The following is a 17754-nucleotide window of genomic DNA, read 5'->3' as shown; positions in this document are numbered from 1 at the left end:
AAAGGATGATCCAAAACCACAGTTGGTGGTTCAGTTTGGGTTCAGTTGTTGGGCTCGTTTGGTGCTGTTGGTGCGTTTACTGCTGGGCTGTTTTTCCTCTCAGGCTGAAGCTGGTGTGGCTGTGTGGGACGAAGTAAACCATAGTGGTTGGAAGACGATTGGAGACTACTGGATACTGAAACGAAACAAAAGGAGAAGCGGAGTTAGCGTGAGTGTTGCTATATTGAGGATATTGTGATACAAGTAAAAATCGCTGTGCAACCCTGTTGGGGGGAGAGACGCTCTGTGCTGTGAGGCTGGGAGTAATCGCCTGTGTGTATTAAAAAGGAGAGCATCAGAGAAGATCTTACAGTGACTGTGAGTATGAAACATTGAGTTTGAGACACACTGTATACTAACCTGTTTCGTAGCGAACGATTCCAGGAAAAGGAGGACGGCCCTACCCTTAAACAGTGTGGTGGGTGAGCCCGAGGAGGACAACTTGGGCTATCACAGCGACGTGAATGCTGACTGGGCCGTGCTAACCATCGTCTAAACGGACTCCGGTGAAGGAAGACGGGGCGTCCTAAGTGTTCACTTTGAGTGCGGTGGGTAAATCTGTGTTGTTGTGAAAATTTCATTTTGACGTGGTGCTGTGTACTGCTGTGGGTATTGTCAGAAAAAACCCTGCCTTCGCTAACCTCGCCGTGGGAGAACGAAAAGGCTGCCCGTTTTAGTTATTATTATCTGGCCTATGCTGTGAGTGAGCTCTGGATGTATAATATTACTGTGGTGTTCGTCAGCAGTCATCCTTTGTATCTGGGTTGTTCTGCAGAGTGGTGGTGAAGAGTTGGACCGTTAGAGGCTGTGTGAGTACAACTAAAGATTAATGCACATACATCTACATAACGCTTACTGTTGCAGAGTGAGGTGGAGTAAATCTCGTCTGTCCCGAGGCCTCTTCAAAAGTGGCGCCCCTGTCCAGTTGCTCTACAGTCTAAGAAGTGGAGAGGAGAGGGCAGCGCTCGGCTCGGTGGGACAGCGTAGCATTTTCCCCTCTGAAGCCGCAGCAGCCGTTGGGAGGTTTTGCCCCCGACGCTGTCTCGCCAAACAGTCCCGAAACATCTGGCAAGTCGTGAGAGCCTGGTCACTGTAAGTCCACCACATTTCATCCAAATACAAGGTCTATATAAATTTACTGTTATCTGACCAGGAGTGTCACTGTGTGGAGAGAAGAGAGAGAAAGAGAACGAGAACACCCTACCTGTACCGTACTTACTGTACGTCGTCTCAAGCGGAGAGGTGAGAGAAACCTAGCAGTCTGAATAACCCACTTTTGTGTCCCAGTCCGCAGCCTGTGGAGAGAGCGAGAAAGAGAACGAGAAAGCCCTACCTGTACCGTACTTACTGTACGTCGTCTCAAGTGGAGAGGTGAGAGAAACCTAGCAGTCTGAATAACCCACTTTGTGTCTCAGTCCGCAGCCTGTGGAGAGAAAGAGAGCGAAAGAGAACGAGAAAGCCCTACCTGTACCGTACTTACTGTACGTCGTCTCAAGCGGAGAGGTGAGAGAAACCTAGCAGTCTGAATAACCCACTGTGTGTCTCAGTCCGCAGCCTGTGGAGAGAAAAAGAGAGAAAGAGGACGAGAAAACCTTACCTGTACCGTACTTACTGTATGTCGACCCAAGCGGAGAGGTGAGAGAAACCTAGCAGTCTGAATAACCCACTGTGTGTCTCAGTCCGCAGCCTGTGGAGAGAAAAAGAGAGAAAGAGGACGAGAAAACCTTACCTGTACCGTACTTACTGTACGTCGTCTCAAGCGGAGAGGTGAGAGAAACCTAGCAGTCTGAATAACCCACTGTGTGTCTCAGTCCGCAGCCTGTGGAGAGAAAAAGAGAGAAAGAGGACGAGAAAACCTTACCTGTACCGTACTTACTGTACGTCGACCCAAGCGGAGAGGTGAGAGGAAAACTAGCAGTCTGAACGACTGACTTTTGTGCCCCCGTCCGCAGCCTGTGGAGAGAAAGAGAGAGAAAGAGAGTGGAGAAGGGAACGAGCAAAACCTTACCTGTGTTGCAGATACCGTACGTCGTTCCCGGCAGAAAAGGTGAGAGGGAGTCCATCGAAATATAATAGACTGATCTTCTGTGTTCTAGCGGCCGCCTGCAAAGAGGGAGAGAGGAGACATACACGTGAGTCAAAGGAACACTTACGACAACCACCTACCAGCAACACGTACTGAAGAGACCCGGTGTCTGTCGGAAAAGGGTACGTGACGAAGGAAGTTTTTAAAGCTCAACACTGATCTTATTGTTCACTCTGCCTCCAGGAGGAAGAAGAGGGCGCCACGGGAACCTAAAGCCAGGCGGAGGAGCCTGAGTCCCACATCCTCTGCAGTGTCGTGGATCCTTGGACACTTGACTCCATTTGCCCCCCCTTTTTTGCACTCTTCCGTTCACGGCCCACCTGGAGGGCAGAATGAAGAAGTTGAGTTTTAAATCCCTTTCCCCTCCCCATTTCCCATATCCATTTTTAATTAATTTAAATAAAGTTTATGCTTTTATATTTACGTGCACTTGTGTTTGTCTGGTCATTGGGTTGGCTTTGGGGACCTCCTCGAGGTGGAAGTTAAGAAGGGGCGTGGCTTAGTTATAGCAGCAGCCAGTACCGCCTTGTGACACCTAGATAAATACAGTTTTACATTCTACGGCACCTTTAATATAACCACCAAACCATTGGCATCGGCATGCGTTTACATGCACAAAATAAGCACATGTTTATTCAAAATTTGCCTACTATAGAAACCTGTTTACATGCAAGTCAATAAACGGACTATCTAGAAAACAGCATAGGATTTAGCGATTGGTCAGGTTTCTCATGTACATATAATAGAAAGAAATCTCCCTGTGCTAATCAAATTTTGCTTTTAGCTGTTTATGACATTTCCTCGACAAAAGAAAAATGTTTTATGCGTTTACATGACTTTACCCATTATCAGTTTATTAAGCATATTCAGTGTAATACTCCATGTAAACACAATCAATAAAATATTGGTGTTTGGGATGCCGTGAGCTAATTAAAGCTTAGCTTTTATATTTTTTATTCTGAATAAATAGCACTCATAAATGGCTGTTGAGATTGTAGTCTCGCTTGAAATGAGTGGAGGCTTGGACATAGAAACAACATTTCGTACCTTATGAATTAACAAGCAGATACTTCTGTCATGTTTTTATGAAATAGTTTTCTTCATGATCTTACACTGAACAGGTGTTTTTCAAAAACAAATTTTACTTCAGTGTTGATTAAGAATCCAAACAGTTTTGGATTAAACCATCGGGAAGCAAATGCAGCCTTTGAGCTATATAACTATTACATTCGCAGCATTATGGTTTATATTAAGGCCGAATTTAATTGTTAGACGTGGGCTTCATTTAGGATGCATCATATTTGAAGTATTCAAAGCCATAATATGTAAGACTTTAACATAAAAATCACTAGATGTCAAACTCGGCATGTGACATCAAATTATTGCGAGATGTGAAAATGCCGAATGCAGAAGTACAACTTAAAGCATGTAGCATGCCACTTGTTATTGCTTCTATCGCGCCACACCATGGGCTCATATTATGACGAAACAGGTATAACACATATAAAAATTTCATTGTGTTATCCCTGAAAATAATTTGTGATTCCTGTGGGATTGATTTCTATTGACAGTGAAGGTGAAGACTACACTGCAAAAAATGACTTTCCTACTTAGTATTTGTGTCTTGTTTTCAGTTGAAATATCTAAAAATTCTTAAATCAAGATGTATTTTCTTGATGAGCAAAATGACCTAAGAAAATAATTGGCAGATAATTTTGCTTGTTTTAAGGACAATTTCACTTAAATTGTATGTTATTTGTCTTAAAACTAGACTTATATACTTAGGTCGTTTTGCTCATCAAGAAAAAACACCTTAATTTCAGACTTTTTTGATATTACTATTAAAAACGAGACAAAAATATTAAGTAAGAAAGTCATTTTTTGCAGTGTACAACTCCCAATATTCCACGCATCATCAAGCTATTTTATTATCTTACTGCTATTTCTTTTACTATAGACATAAACTCGTTTTAGAAACATATTATATGGGTGCTCACAAGACAAATATTTTGTATACATTTGAGTTTAGATTTTTTTGTATTTGTTTCATAAGAAACTCTAAAAGTGTTACATCATATCATGTTCATTGTAGTATCCAAAGAATTTGACATTCTCAAAGTCTAGTGACACCGGGGCTTTAGGACACGTTTGTACTCGTCAAAGTTTTTAGTCTAACCTGATGTTGAAAAGCCTCAACATGTCCCATCTGAGACCAACAACGAGTCCCATTTCCATAGAATTCACTTCCGTGCAGCTAAAATGTGAAGAATCACAGCTCTAGATAAACGGCAGACATAGTTTCCCAGGTCACCTCTGTGCCGTTTTTAGTTACAGAAGTATCTGAACATCTGTAAGGCTTTATATCAAAAGCTCTTGCCATTGCTCTTCTGACAAGACATGGGAAGGTAATTATTGGTGTTTGTTAGGGCAAGCGTCATTGTTTCTATAATTTCTTTTCTTTTTCTTTTGTAATCTTTTGCTTCTGTGTAGGTGTATGTGAATCTGAATAATGCCATTCTGTTCAGCAAGGGTTTCATTAGCATTGTCAACATTGTGCATGCTTTTCAGTACACAAGGAATTTTTTGTGATTTTTTTCTGGAACATTCTTGATATTGGCAGTGGCTTTATTAAAATGTTTTTTAAATTATTATTGTTATTTTTTTTTAATACCTAAAAAGGTTACATCGACAGGCACATGATTCTTCTTTTAAACTGTTACATGTGAAAACATTATTATTTACTTTTTATAATTCAACAGTATACCACAGACAACATTAGAAATTACATTTAAAAATCAACTTGAAAATCACTTAAACTCATTAACATAGATCATGTTAAAGTGCCCATTTTTTATTTTACACTGTAATAAAATGCAGCATGAGGTTAAAACAACTTGGTTTTTGCAAGTGAATTCAACATAATATTTTAGGCTTTGGCTTTTGAAAAGTTGACATAACTTATGAAATCAAGTTGAAATTGTATAAATATATGAAAATATAAATGTAAATAAATATAAAAATATATGTTGATTTGACAAAAATGTGCCTAGTTTCATCTGTTTTTCTGTCTGTTAGCCAGTTTTCAGCTTTTTTGCACACAGGGTCCCGGTAAAGGTCCCGGTAAAGCTTATACTGAAGTTTATTGCCCAGTAAATGCCCACTGGCGTTTATAATATAATGTTGACATGATATGTACCAAGCTACCTATGACACTGATTAGCATATTATTGCTAATTTTAGATATTATAGCCTATTCATTTAAAAAAATAAACATGTTTCAAATTAGGCTATTATAATGGAGTTTTGTATGCAAACAACATTAGTATACAGTTTATTTATTTAGCCTTTCACCTCAAATTGCATGTAGTCTAAAACCAAATTGTCATCTGAAAGTGTATGTTTTGCTTTTTCAATGGGTTGTCTCAGTTCATTTTTAGCATTAATAATCGTGGGGATATATTCAAACAGTTTAGCACCATAGATTTCGTGTTCTAGTTTGTGCTTACCTTTCTTTGATAAGAAGTCAGTCACAAATCTTTTCCCCTCATTTTGTTTTTTCCCATCCTGTCTTTCCTGTCTTTTTTTGTGGCCTGATTTAGCTTTCTTTAAGAAAGACAATTCAACTCAACCGCAGAAATTTGCGCTTCACCAAACGCTCAAAAACGTAAACAAAATGCGGGTGAAGTGGACTAAACCATTTGGCGCATAAGCAAGGGGTGGGACCGTGAGACTTTAGATAGTTTTTACTTATAAAAAAATGTAGTCAGTCAAACAGTTATTCAGCAAATACACTAACTTTACATTTCATCTGAAATTCATTAGGAAATTTAATTAGGAAATGAAAATATTCAGGTAAAATAAAATATATTTCAGACTTTTCAAGGGCCCTCTCTTCCCTTGGGGCCCTGGTAATCAGTGCTGGTTTTACCCCCAGTCCGACGCCCCTGCTCGCACAGCCTACAGGACATTTGACTAAAGGGTGATTTATAGCTTGTACGACCTACGCCACAGGCTTTGCCTAGCTCTGCATAGCCTGACGCGCACCTCTCCAAAAATGTAACAACGCTTCAGCTCTACGCGGACCGCAGATGCTGTGACTGTGTTGCAATTAACCTCCATCACTGCTGATGCTTCTCCAACACTATACAAGCTGCCTTTTCTTCTGCTTTTGCCTTGATACTGTAACTTTCCCGTGGACTCTGCCTACTAGCGGTCTGAATTTGCTAAGTACAACGATGCAGACGTATAAATAAAAACTGAAGCATTTCATATGTCTGAATTTCACAGATGATTTCATATGATGTCAGTTTTGATTCTTTTTGCTACTTAATTCTGCAAAAATCAGGAGGGGCTGACTTTTAGAGATTTTATTTTTGGACGAAAGATGTTTGGCATTATAAACGTAAAGCAACAGCAGGTCATGTACACCCAGTGTGTGAATTTAGAATTAAAGTAATGTTATCTATACATAGACCGAGGGTGCAATTTGTGAAAAAATCAGAGGGAGGTTTCAAATATTTTTATTTATGAATATAAATCATGGGCTTATATTGATTTTTGTGGTATAGAGCTATTTCTGTTTTAACTGTTAAAATGAAATATGTATAAAAATGTAACCAGTCCTATTCGCACCTGCCCTGAGCAAGACTCGGACCACTAAGAGTCGGACTCTCTAAAGGCCATGAGCTCTAAAGTCTGTCAGCACTTCTTGAGGTTTTATAGAAACTTAATAAAACAATTATGGAACCTAACTTGCAAATGACAAGATGCATTCCTTTTTTATGCTTTGTGCCAGACATGCAAAAACACTTGTTTATAATCATAATATTTAATAGAACAAAATGCAATGCACAACGTACCCTCTACTTAGACAAGAAGTCAGAGTAAGAAAATCAGTTTGATGATGGATTTTTTACTTTTTGCTTTGCTTTGTCATCCTGGGAGTTCCCCTCGATTAACGACAGTAGTTTCTGATGTTTCTTTATCAATGGTAATATTTCTTGGATTTGTTTTCTTGACAGTCCTGTAAAATACGATGACATATGGAAAATCCGGGCATGGATGAAAAAAGAATCATGACATAACCTAGACGCGCTTGTCACCTATTGTCACAGGAGCAGTAATACTTCATTCCTTTACTGTTGTTTGCACTAATATATGGCAGCGTTTTTACTTATATTAAATGATCTTTGTTTTAGGCCGTTTATATGGCCATTTGATGAACATTATCATGGGGCGAAAAATTTGGTCCCCACCGGCGATAAAAAATAACTCATCAGAGGCTGGGATATAAAGACCAGCAGTGGGGATAATCCCTGCCATCCCCCCAGCAAATTGCGCCCTGCACAGACCAGATATAGTCCAGCTATGAGCAGTGTTTGGAATAACGCCGTTTAAAATAACGACGTTACGTAACGACGTTCATTTTTCAGTAACGGGCTAATCTAATTAATTACTTTTCCCGCCGTTACAACGCCGTTAACGTTACCGGACGTTAAATGCGGTGCGTTACTATGCACTGACTTGATAAACTGTGTGATGCAAACGCAACCCTGGCTTACATAGCTAGTGAGGAGGTAGGTTAATAACGAGATTATGATTGGCTAAGGCAGAGTAATGTGTTTCATGGTAGCCAATCAGAGCCAGTGTTGTTATACATATACGCACGCGCCTGCGGCGACACACACACAGGGCGAATTCCAACCGAAAGTGATGATCACTATGCCCTATTCCCTTCGAAGATCAAATCTCTTGATGTATAAACTCTAGAGAAAGTTGCGCAATGTTGTCTCATAGTGTGGCTAATTAAAATACACTTGGTGATAAAATACAGCGTCTTTTTCTGTTTATTTGGATTTTACATCCCCTTCACGAAGTGCCCTTCAAGGGCGCACAAACGGCTTTTGGAATTTACCCACACACACGCAACAGCTAAACAGAGATTCGCGGTAGCAGAAGAGATATAGCAAGTCAGGAGGAGCAATGCGATGAAAAGTCAAGTATATATCGCTGCAGCCCGGAGACTGCAGGTGGGAGGATCTTATGCCGCAAGTGGGAGGAGATTATGCCGCAAGTAGGAGGGATTTCAGAAATGTGCAAGTAGGAGGAGTTACACTTTAAATGGGACGGTGGTGAATCCTCTGGAAGTTTGTACAGCCCACTTGCTGCTAAAGCTCCACCCACTTGCTGCTAACCCACCCATTTGCAGCTGGCTCCGACCTCCGTTTATACCCCTCTCTGAAAAGTTGGCATAAATGTGCATGTAATGTGTACATTATGTCCGGGAGCGAAGACTTTGTCGACATCCGTTGTAAGCAACTCTAATTTAATGAATCATATTGTTAAACTGTTTACTTTTTTAATGAAGAAAACGAAATACAGCAGCCTATGTCTTCCAGACTATTTATTTCAGGTTGTTAGTTTGATTTATTTAATTTGCTACAGTTATTGCAAACACACTTTACTGTATATTATTTAACTGTTTACTTTTGAAGAAAATACCTGAAGTACAGAATGTCTACCAGACCAGTTGTCTGACATTTGGAGTTTGATTTATTTAATTAAGAATACGACTACAGAGCAAACACACTTTTTGTTGTTTAAAAGTTAACTTTTTGTGAACAAAACACTTGGAAGTACAGGTTGTTTACTTGACCAGTTGTCTCAGGTTGAGAGAGTTTGATTTAATTTAGTTTGCTGAAGTTAAATGCACTTTATATGGTGTAACTTGTTTACTTTTCTTACAAAGATAATACTTGAAGTGTAGGATAAAACTCTTGCTGTCTGTTGACGTGCAATAAATATGGAAAGTTATGTATGAACACCTGTCTGTTCTACTCATTTCAACTGACATGTGAAAACTGCTAAACAAAAATACAAATTCTTTGACATATAGCAACTTTTTTTTAACCGTAACGCAAATAGTTACTTTCCCTGGTAACGAGTTACTTTTATTATAGAGTAATTCAATTACTAACTCAGTAACTTTTTGGAACAAGTAGTGAGTAACTATAACTAATTACTTTTTTTAAGTAACGTTCCCAACACTGGCTATGAGTAACCCACTTCTAGCAAAAATTAACTTCAAATTGTCGTTTTTGCTTAAATAAACTGTGATATGTATGTAATTCCATCATGTAAGCAAAATCAACAATGATTACAAACTGTTTGGTTTCATTTATTTATTTTGTTTATTTTTATTTTTTTTGTGGTATGTTAGACGACTATATCATTTCACTGACAGCCCAAATTTTGCCTTGTTTTAGCCTAGATGTCTGGATGCCTATGTCTTTTAAACTGGATACTGGGTATAGTTTTTCTTAAAGTTATCATCATATTTATAGTTATGTTTACGGTATATTTACAGTTATCATCATGGGAATGCCCCATTAAACTTTGGGATGTGTACATCAATTATCAAATCTTTCTGCATATTATGAGCTATTACTTGATTTAACTTAAAATCAGATTGTACATTTAATTCTAAAATATTTAAATAGACATAGGAACCTGAGTGAAACCGAAAGAAAGACATGAAAATATCATTTATCACTTGGGTGCGGGCCAATTAGAAAACACCTAACAAATACGAAGAACACCTTAGCAACCAACAACAACACTTGAAAACAGAAATAAACTAGCATTCGCATAACAACACCTTGAAAACAACCCACAACATTCTGGAAGCGACTTTTGCCCTTTGGCTACATTTCAGAAATCAAAGGTTGCGAAAAATGACCTCCTGTAAGATGTGGTTTTCGAAAATCATCAGCATTCATAAGGCAATTAGAGGAGGACAAACCAGTTCGAACCTGTTTCGCAAACTTACAAGCATTATTATCTCTGTGTTTGATGAATGTACTGCCATCAAAGTCAATGAAGTCACCACGCCGACAACGTACAGTGTAATTATTACAAGAATATCAGTTCAATATCGCTTCCATTTTGAGATTAGCCTTAGTAAACAAAAGACATCATACTTGGCTCAGATTGAGAGATATCAGTAATCAGTCAAAGTGTAGAAAGGTAAACATTCGTAATAGCACAGGTTTCTTTAATGTGTTTGAGTTCTTTAGGACTAAGCTGCCACGTTCTTATCATATGGGTAAAGCAGGTCACCAGCTGTAACTGGGAGTGGGACTTGTATTGCTCAGTAAAGCCCGGTTAAAAATATTACGCCCGTGTGTACATGCATGAGCGTGCGACAAAAAGCATGAGTCATCAGCCGCTCCTTACATAACTTCATTTCTCTAACCATGCACTGATTGTACAAACTTAAATGTTTCCCATGGCCATGTCTCTTACTTTTGACTTTAAGCGTGACAAAAGCACAAAAGTGTTTTTTGTTAAAGTGACTTTGCTTTTGTTTGTTTGTACTTAGATTTGCAACACCATCCAGGATACCTAGTTAAAGAAATAGTTGACCCAAAACAGAAGAATTGTTCACATCATGAGATCACTTGCATGTTTAATGTTAGGCATACTGTAACATATTGGAGTCGCTGTTCAAACCAATATGACTTTACTTTGAGCACTTTTCTTAAAGGGATAGTTCACCCAATTTTTTTTATTCAAACATTTATAAATTACTCTGTTCTGCTGAACACAAAGGCTGGGAAAGATAGTCAATGGGGCCCCAAAACTATTTGCTTTAAAAAAATCTTCCTTTGTGTTCAACAGAACAAGTCATTTGTGGGTGAGAAAATTATAACTTAAAAAATTATAAATTATAATTTTTGGGTTAACCATGCCTTTGATTCTGTACTGAGTTATTCAGTTTTTTATCAGTATGGTGTGTTTACCAAACCTATGATCTTTGCACTCAGTTGGGAATCATAAAAGTATTGTTTTATATCATTTTAATGTCTTATAAAAAACAGTGAGTGTTTGACTTCTGTAATAATACACATGGAGTCATACAGTTCATTTCAGTCTTCAACAGTCTTTCACTATTATTCAGGAATGTACCTTTTGTGTTCCACAAAAGAAAGTCACAGAGGTTTGGGACAACATAACTGTAAATAAAAAGTAAATGTTTATAAAAAAAATACATTTTGTTGTGAAGTATTTCATTAACTAGGGCAGTAGGATGACATCTAAACAATGCGGATCTATGTCACACATGACTGTTTGAGTTTTTGTTTCTGTAGGAGCTTTGGAGGGGTGGTGACCAACACACCCTGAGTCTGATCCCCACTCACGCTAACCTCAGTCCCAAGCGCGGCAGTCCCTGACACGCAGAGACAGCTGGCGCTAATTCAGATCAACTGTTTTCATTCATTCTACCTCTTAACCAATTATAAAGCGTCATGTCCTCTACGGCCACTCCCACCCCCTCCGCTTTTTACCTGGATTCTGATTGGCCCTGTGCTGTTCCCTGTCAAAGAAGCGTAAGCAACTGGGCCAATCGGAAACAGGCATGTGAGCTTGACAATAGATGGGGTGTTGAATTCAGAGCGGTGTAGCGTGGGTCTATCAGCATGCAGGACAGAGTGCCACTGAACACTCAACCCACTGGCACACAAAACATGTCTGCTGTGCTACATGTGGGTTGCTAGCGATTCCAACATGAATGTCAAGGACTTGGGAGGGGACTCAACTGGGTAAACAGCGACCCAAGAGACCCAATCTGCCCTATTTACACGGCCTGAATGATGAGGGAGGGCACGTGTGTGCCTGTAAGAGTTGACTCGAGGCAGCGTGCGTTTGTGGCAGAGATTCCCTCTGAGCCTGGCATACAGGCGTGATATAAATTCCGGCATATGCCATTAAGGTTGTGCGGAGGTGCAACTTTAACAAGGCTTTGATTAAAGAAGAAAAGGAAACTTGGGCTTAATTACAGTACAGCCCTGCACTTTAATGACATCCAAATGTGCCTCTAACCACTGCCTCTGCCTCAGACGGCCTGCTTTTCCTCTCTAGAGACCGGCTGTAATACGATCCAACTCAAAACTGAACAGCATCTCCTTAACATAGCCCAGATGTATAGACAGAGACTCAAGCGGCGCCGCGTTGTTGTGTTGACTTAATCTTGAACATTTTCCTTAAGACTTCATTGTAGCTAGATTTCTAGCCTTTTGGTACACAACGTGAGTGGTGCCACATGTTACAGTGTTGTGGGTGGTTACTAGGGCATTGTAAGCTGTTTTTAGTTTTTGTTGGCACATCACTGGGGTAGTCTGGGACGTTGCTAGGGCATTGTTATGCGGTCGCTACAGTGTTTTAGTGTTTGTTGGCACATAGATGGTGTAGTCTGGGGTGTTGCTAGAGCATTGTTATGGGTTGCTGTGATGTTTTCAGTTTTTGTTGACACATCACTGGGGTAGTCTGGGACATTGCTAGGACATTGTTATGCGGTCGCAACAGTGTTTTAAGTGTTTGTTGGCACATCACTGGGGTAGTCTGGGACGATGCTACTGTAGGGCATTGTTATGCGGGTTCTACAGTGTTTTAAGTGTTTGTTGGCACATCGCTTGGATAGTCTGGGACATTGCTAGGTCATTGCTATGTGGTCTCTACAGTGTTTTAAGTGTTTGTTGGCACATCGCTTGGGTAGACTGGGACGTTGCTAGGGCATTGCTATGCGGTCTCTACAGTGTTTTAGTGTTTGTTGGCACATCACTGGGGTAGTGTGGGACATTGCTAGGACATTGTTATGCGGTCGCTACAGTGTTTTAAGTGTTTCTTGGCACATCACTGGGGTAGTCTGGGACGATGCTACTGTAGGGCATTGTTATGCGGTCTCTACGGTGTTTTAAGTGTTTGTTGGCACATCGCTTGGGTAGTCTGGGCAATTGCTAGGTCATTGTTATGCGGGTTCTACAGTGTTTTAAGTGTTTGTTGGCACATCGCTTGGGTAGTCTTGGACATTGCTAGGTCATTGCTATGCGGTCTCTACAGTGTTTTAAGTGTTTGTTGGCACATCGCTTGGGTAGACTGGGACGTTGCTAGGGCATTGCTATGCGGTCTCTACAGTGTTTTAGTGTTTGTTGGCACATCACTGGGGTAGTGTGGGACATTGCTAGGACATTGTTTTGCGGTCGCTACAGTGTTTTAAGTGTTTGTTGGCACATCACTGGGGTAGTCTGGGACGATGCTACTGTAGGGCATTGTTATGCGGTCTCTACAGTGTTTTAAGTGTTTGTTGGCACATCGCTTGGGTAGTCTGGGCCATTGCTAGGTCATTGCTATGCGGTCTCTACAGTGTTTTAAGTGTTTGTTGGCACATCGCTTGGGTAGACTGGGACGTTGCTAGGGCATTGCTATGCGGTCTCTACAGTGTTTTAGTGTTTGTTGGCACATCGCTGGGGTAGTCTGGGACGTTGCTACGGCATTGTTATTTGGTCACTACAGTGTTTTCGTTCGATACAGTGTTTAAGTGTTTGTTGGCACATTGCTGGGGCAGTCTGGGACGTTGCTAGGGCATTGCTATGCGGTCTCTACAGTGTTTTAGTGTTTGTTGGCACATTGCTGGGGTAGTCTGGGACGTTGCTACGGCATTGTTATGCGGTCACTACAGTGTTTTCGTTCGATACAGTGTTTAATTGTTTGTTGGCACATTGCTGGGGCAGTCTGGGACGTTGCAAGGGCATTGCTATGCGGTCTCTACAGTGTGTTTAGTGTTTGTTGGCACATCACTGGGGTAGTCTGGGATGTTGCTAAAGCATTGTAAGCTGTTTTGAGTGTTTGTTGGCACATTGCTGGGGACTTCTGGGGTGTTGCTAGGGCATTGTTATAGGTTTCAATTATGTTTTTAGTGTTTGTTGGCACATTGCTGCCCAGCAAGCAAAAACCAAGACGTTGAAATGATGGCTAACTATAGACCCAATATAGACCGCTATGAGTAACCCACTTCTACCCTAAATAGCCTTGAATTTGGTTACATGCCATTTTTGCCAAAATAACTTGAAGATGTATGATATTCCAACATGTAGGCAAAGTCAACAGGTGTTCAAGGTGTTTGCTTTCATTTGTTTTAAACTTATACTTATCGTCTATTCTTGGGCTATGGTAGACGTCTATTAGATTTTCACTGACAGCCCAAATGTAGCCTGGTTTTAGCCCAAATTGGTTGCTGGGTGGGTAGTCTGGGATGTTTCTAGGGTGTTGTTATGCGTCGCTAGTGTTTTTAGTGTTTGTTGGCACATCACTGGGGTAGGCTGGGACGTTGCTAGGGCATGTTATGCGGTTGCTACAATGTTTTTAGTGTTTGTTGGCACATCGCTGGGGTCCCAGCAAGCAAAAAACAAGACGTCGAAATGACGGCTAACTATAGACCCAATATAGACAGGCTATGAGTAACCCACTTCTACCCTAAATAGCCTTGAATTTGGTTACATGCCATTTTGGCCAAAATTACTTGAAGATGTATGATATTCCAACATGTAGGCAAAGTCAACAGGTGTTCAAGGTGTTTGCTTTCATTTGTTTTAAACTTATACATATCATGTATTCTTGGGCTATGGTAGACGTCTATTAGATTTTTACTGACAGCCCAAATTTAGCCTGGTTTTAGGCCAAATTGCTTGCTGGGGGTACTTGCTAGGGCGTTGTTATGCGGTCCCTACAGTGTTTTAAGTGTTTGTTGGCACATTGCTGGGGTAGTCTGGGACGTTGCAAGGGCATTGTTATGTGGTCACTACAGTGTATTTATTGTTTGTTGGCACATCGCTGGGGTAGTCTGAGATATCCCTAGGGCATTGTTATGTGGTGGCTACAGTGTTTTGAGTCTTTGTTGGCACATCTTTAGAGCCAACAATGGTGTCACTACATAATTTTAAACATCATTCTGGGTGGTCGCTACAGCATTTTGAGTGTTTGTTGGCATCATTAGGGCAGTCTTGGACGTTGCAAGATAATTGTTATGCTGTCACTACAGTGTATGCAGCACATTGTTAAGGTCTTCTGGGTGGTTGCAAGGGCAATGTTTTAAGTGTTTATTGGCACACTTTTAGTGCGTTCTGGGTGATTGTTAGGACATTGTTATGCGCTTGCTCATTTTAGTTGTAATGTCATAAGTTATCATTCAAGGCAATAGCACAAACATTTCAGAACAAATAAGAGTCTTTAAACACTTAGGGGCTTGTTTAAGTTTGAGTTATAGTGAAGCTTGACTTAACAGACAGCACAAGTTAGGTTGCACTAGTGTGAGATCTGTTGTGTTATCAGTGCTCAGTGTTTCCATCAGTCTCAGATAAAGCTTCTGCTGTGTAAAGAGACAATCGAGAGTGAGACCAGAAGAGTTTGTTGGTCCATGACTTCAAATGGACTCTGAATGAACTAGACACTGTTGTCAGTTCCTGTTGCATCTTTTGATCTACAGCTTAAACACACAAAAGTGCATCCTTCACAATGTTTGATAAATCGGCCTTCTAAATCCATGAGATAAATGTTTGCGTTTGTTTGGAGTGACTTGTTTTTTTGTATAAAACTAAGGAATACTATAATAACTAATCTTATGGTCATGAAACATTACCTGTCTTTTAGTAAGTAGTGCTTAAACATACACAAGATGACCTTGACAAATCACAAATCTCTCATCTGGCACATTGGCAAATCTTTAAACAAAGCATTCACACATTAAAGAACTAAAGGTTTGGACTTTATGAAGGAAATGAGGTCATACTCATATACTGTACCTTTGTACAGTGACCTGTGCTGTGCACTGATATGATGGCATTAACTTGCAGATTAACACAAGACATTTGATAAGCAAATTAGTTTGATGATGAAACATAGATGAATGTGACTGCTTTGATTAAATCGAAATGAGCAGCTCAGTGACTTTGAACATCAAGCAGCAGATGCATGTGTTGAACACTGGCGTCACGTGTCAGCCATATATACACATAGATGCCTCATTCAAATGCTCCATAAGTGCGTAAGCACCTAGTATTTCCATTAACACATCACATGTGTATTACATTACTTCATATCAGTCCATCAGATTTTTTTATAACATTCAAACACTTTCATTTTTAGCCAAGCGCTGAATCGCTGCATAAATCCAACAAAGTCAGCACTCATAATGTGGCAGACTAATGGATAGAAATGTTCGAGTGAAGTATTCTTTTAATGGAGAGAGTAAAATCATTACACTATAACAGCAGCAAAGGATTATGGGATATTTGTGGCATTGTATAGATGAAAGCACAGTGTGTGTGTGTGTGTGTGTGTGTGTGTGTGTGTGTGTGTGTGTGTGTGTGTGTGTGTGTGTGTGTGTGTGTGTGTGTGTGTGTGGTAGAGTCAGGAAGGCTCTGGGATTTCTACTGTATGTACAATGTAGTAGTGGCAGCGGCCTATGGACCTTGTGATGCCAGGCTTTTCTTTCAAGGAGCTCTTATGTAAAAAGAAAGATGAGATTGTGATGCTATACTGGGAACTTGAGTGCTTTGCTCTGCTGTGATGCATTTTCATTGATGGCCACGTGATTTTAACAATTGATTTTTATGGAGTCCAGAGGTCTGATATACCACTAAAAATGTGTTTCTGTTTAGCTTTCTAACTGATTTTGTTATAATTTGTTATTATTTAGTATGTAGCTTACGTCATAAACACACACAAAAAAAAAAAATCCAGCACGATTTTGAGAATGAGCCAAAATCTTGTGTTCAAGTCGAGTGTCAACATTTTTATTGTTTGACTTGATATCTTTTATATTTCTTCATAACTTAAAAATGTCTTAACTTATATCAAATTCCGGTGTTTTTAGTGTAGTCTCTGATTTTTATATCCCACTATGATCATAAAATGGTCGCTTTATGTTTTGTTTATCATTATGGTGTCATTGTTGATAAGATATTTTTATGTTAGTAGAGATGAAACAGGTAATTTTATAAAGGTTAAAGGTAATAAGAGGTTAAACCAAGCATTGTACATGATGTACAACATCAGTTCTCATGCATTTAATGCTGCAGTGGATTTATTTTTGTATTCAGTTTTTTCAGGGCTTCAGGAATGATATGACAGCACTTTTGATCAGGCCTCCTTTAGTGAGAGATGACAGAATTTTTGAGAAAGAGGAAGATGTGATGCTATGTCGAGCAGGGTTGCTCGCTGGTCTAAATTTAGACTATTGAAGTTCCCGCATATTATTAGAAAGCAATGTGAGACAGGCCTGAGCTGGAGCGAGATGATATAAATAGCGGCAAGTAGAAGCGTGATTGTTTTAGCTTCACTAGATTCAGGACTGAGCTGGGGGGGTGCAAAGCTCCTCTTTATTACAGCACACACAATATTCAACTGCAAGATTATATCACTTTAAAGGATCTCCCCTTTATTTACCATCACTGCTGATTGTTATAGCATTCGCCTGATATTCAAATCTCAATTACCAGGATATTGAAAAACAAACAAACAAAAAAGATAATAAATATTATGAAGGTTAGTATTTTATACAGTTATGTAAATTCAAAGGTTTATAAAACCATTGAAAGTCTATATAAAACATAGTGAAACAAACTTGAGTGTGTATTTGTGTGTAAATAAACATGTAGGTCACGATTAAATGAGATCTTTTTCATTATCCTGTAGCCTCTGGTTGTTCATTTAGTTGGTTTACACTGACATCTGCTGGACATGATACAATACTGCATCATGCACGAGCAGGTAGGTAGGGAGCTAGCTTATTG

Source organism: Paramisgurnus dabryanus, chromosome 14 (genome assembly GCF_030506205.2).
Source record: "Paramisgurnus dabryanus chromosome 14, PD_genome_1.1, whole genome shotgun sequence".
Taxonomy (NCBI): domain Eukaryota; kingdom Metazoa; phylum Chordata; class Actinopteri; order Cypriniformes; family Cobitidae; genus Paramisgurnus; species Paramisgurnus dabryanus.
This window is presented reverse-complemented; position numbering follows the sequence as displayed.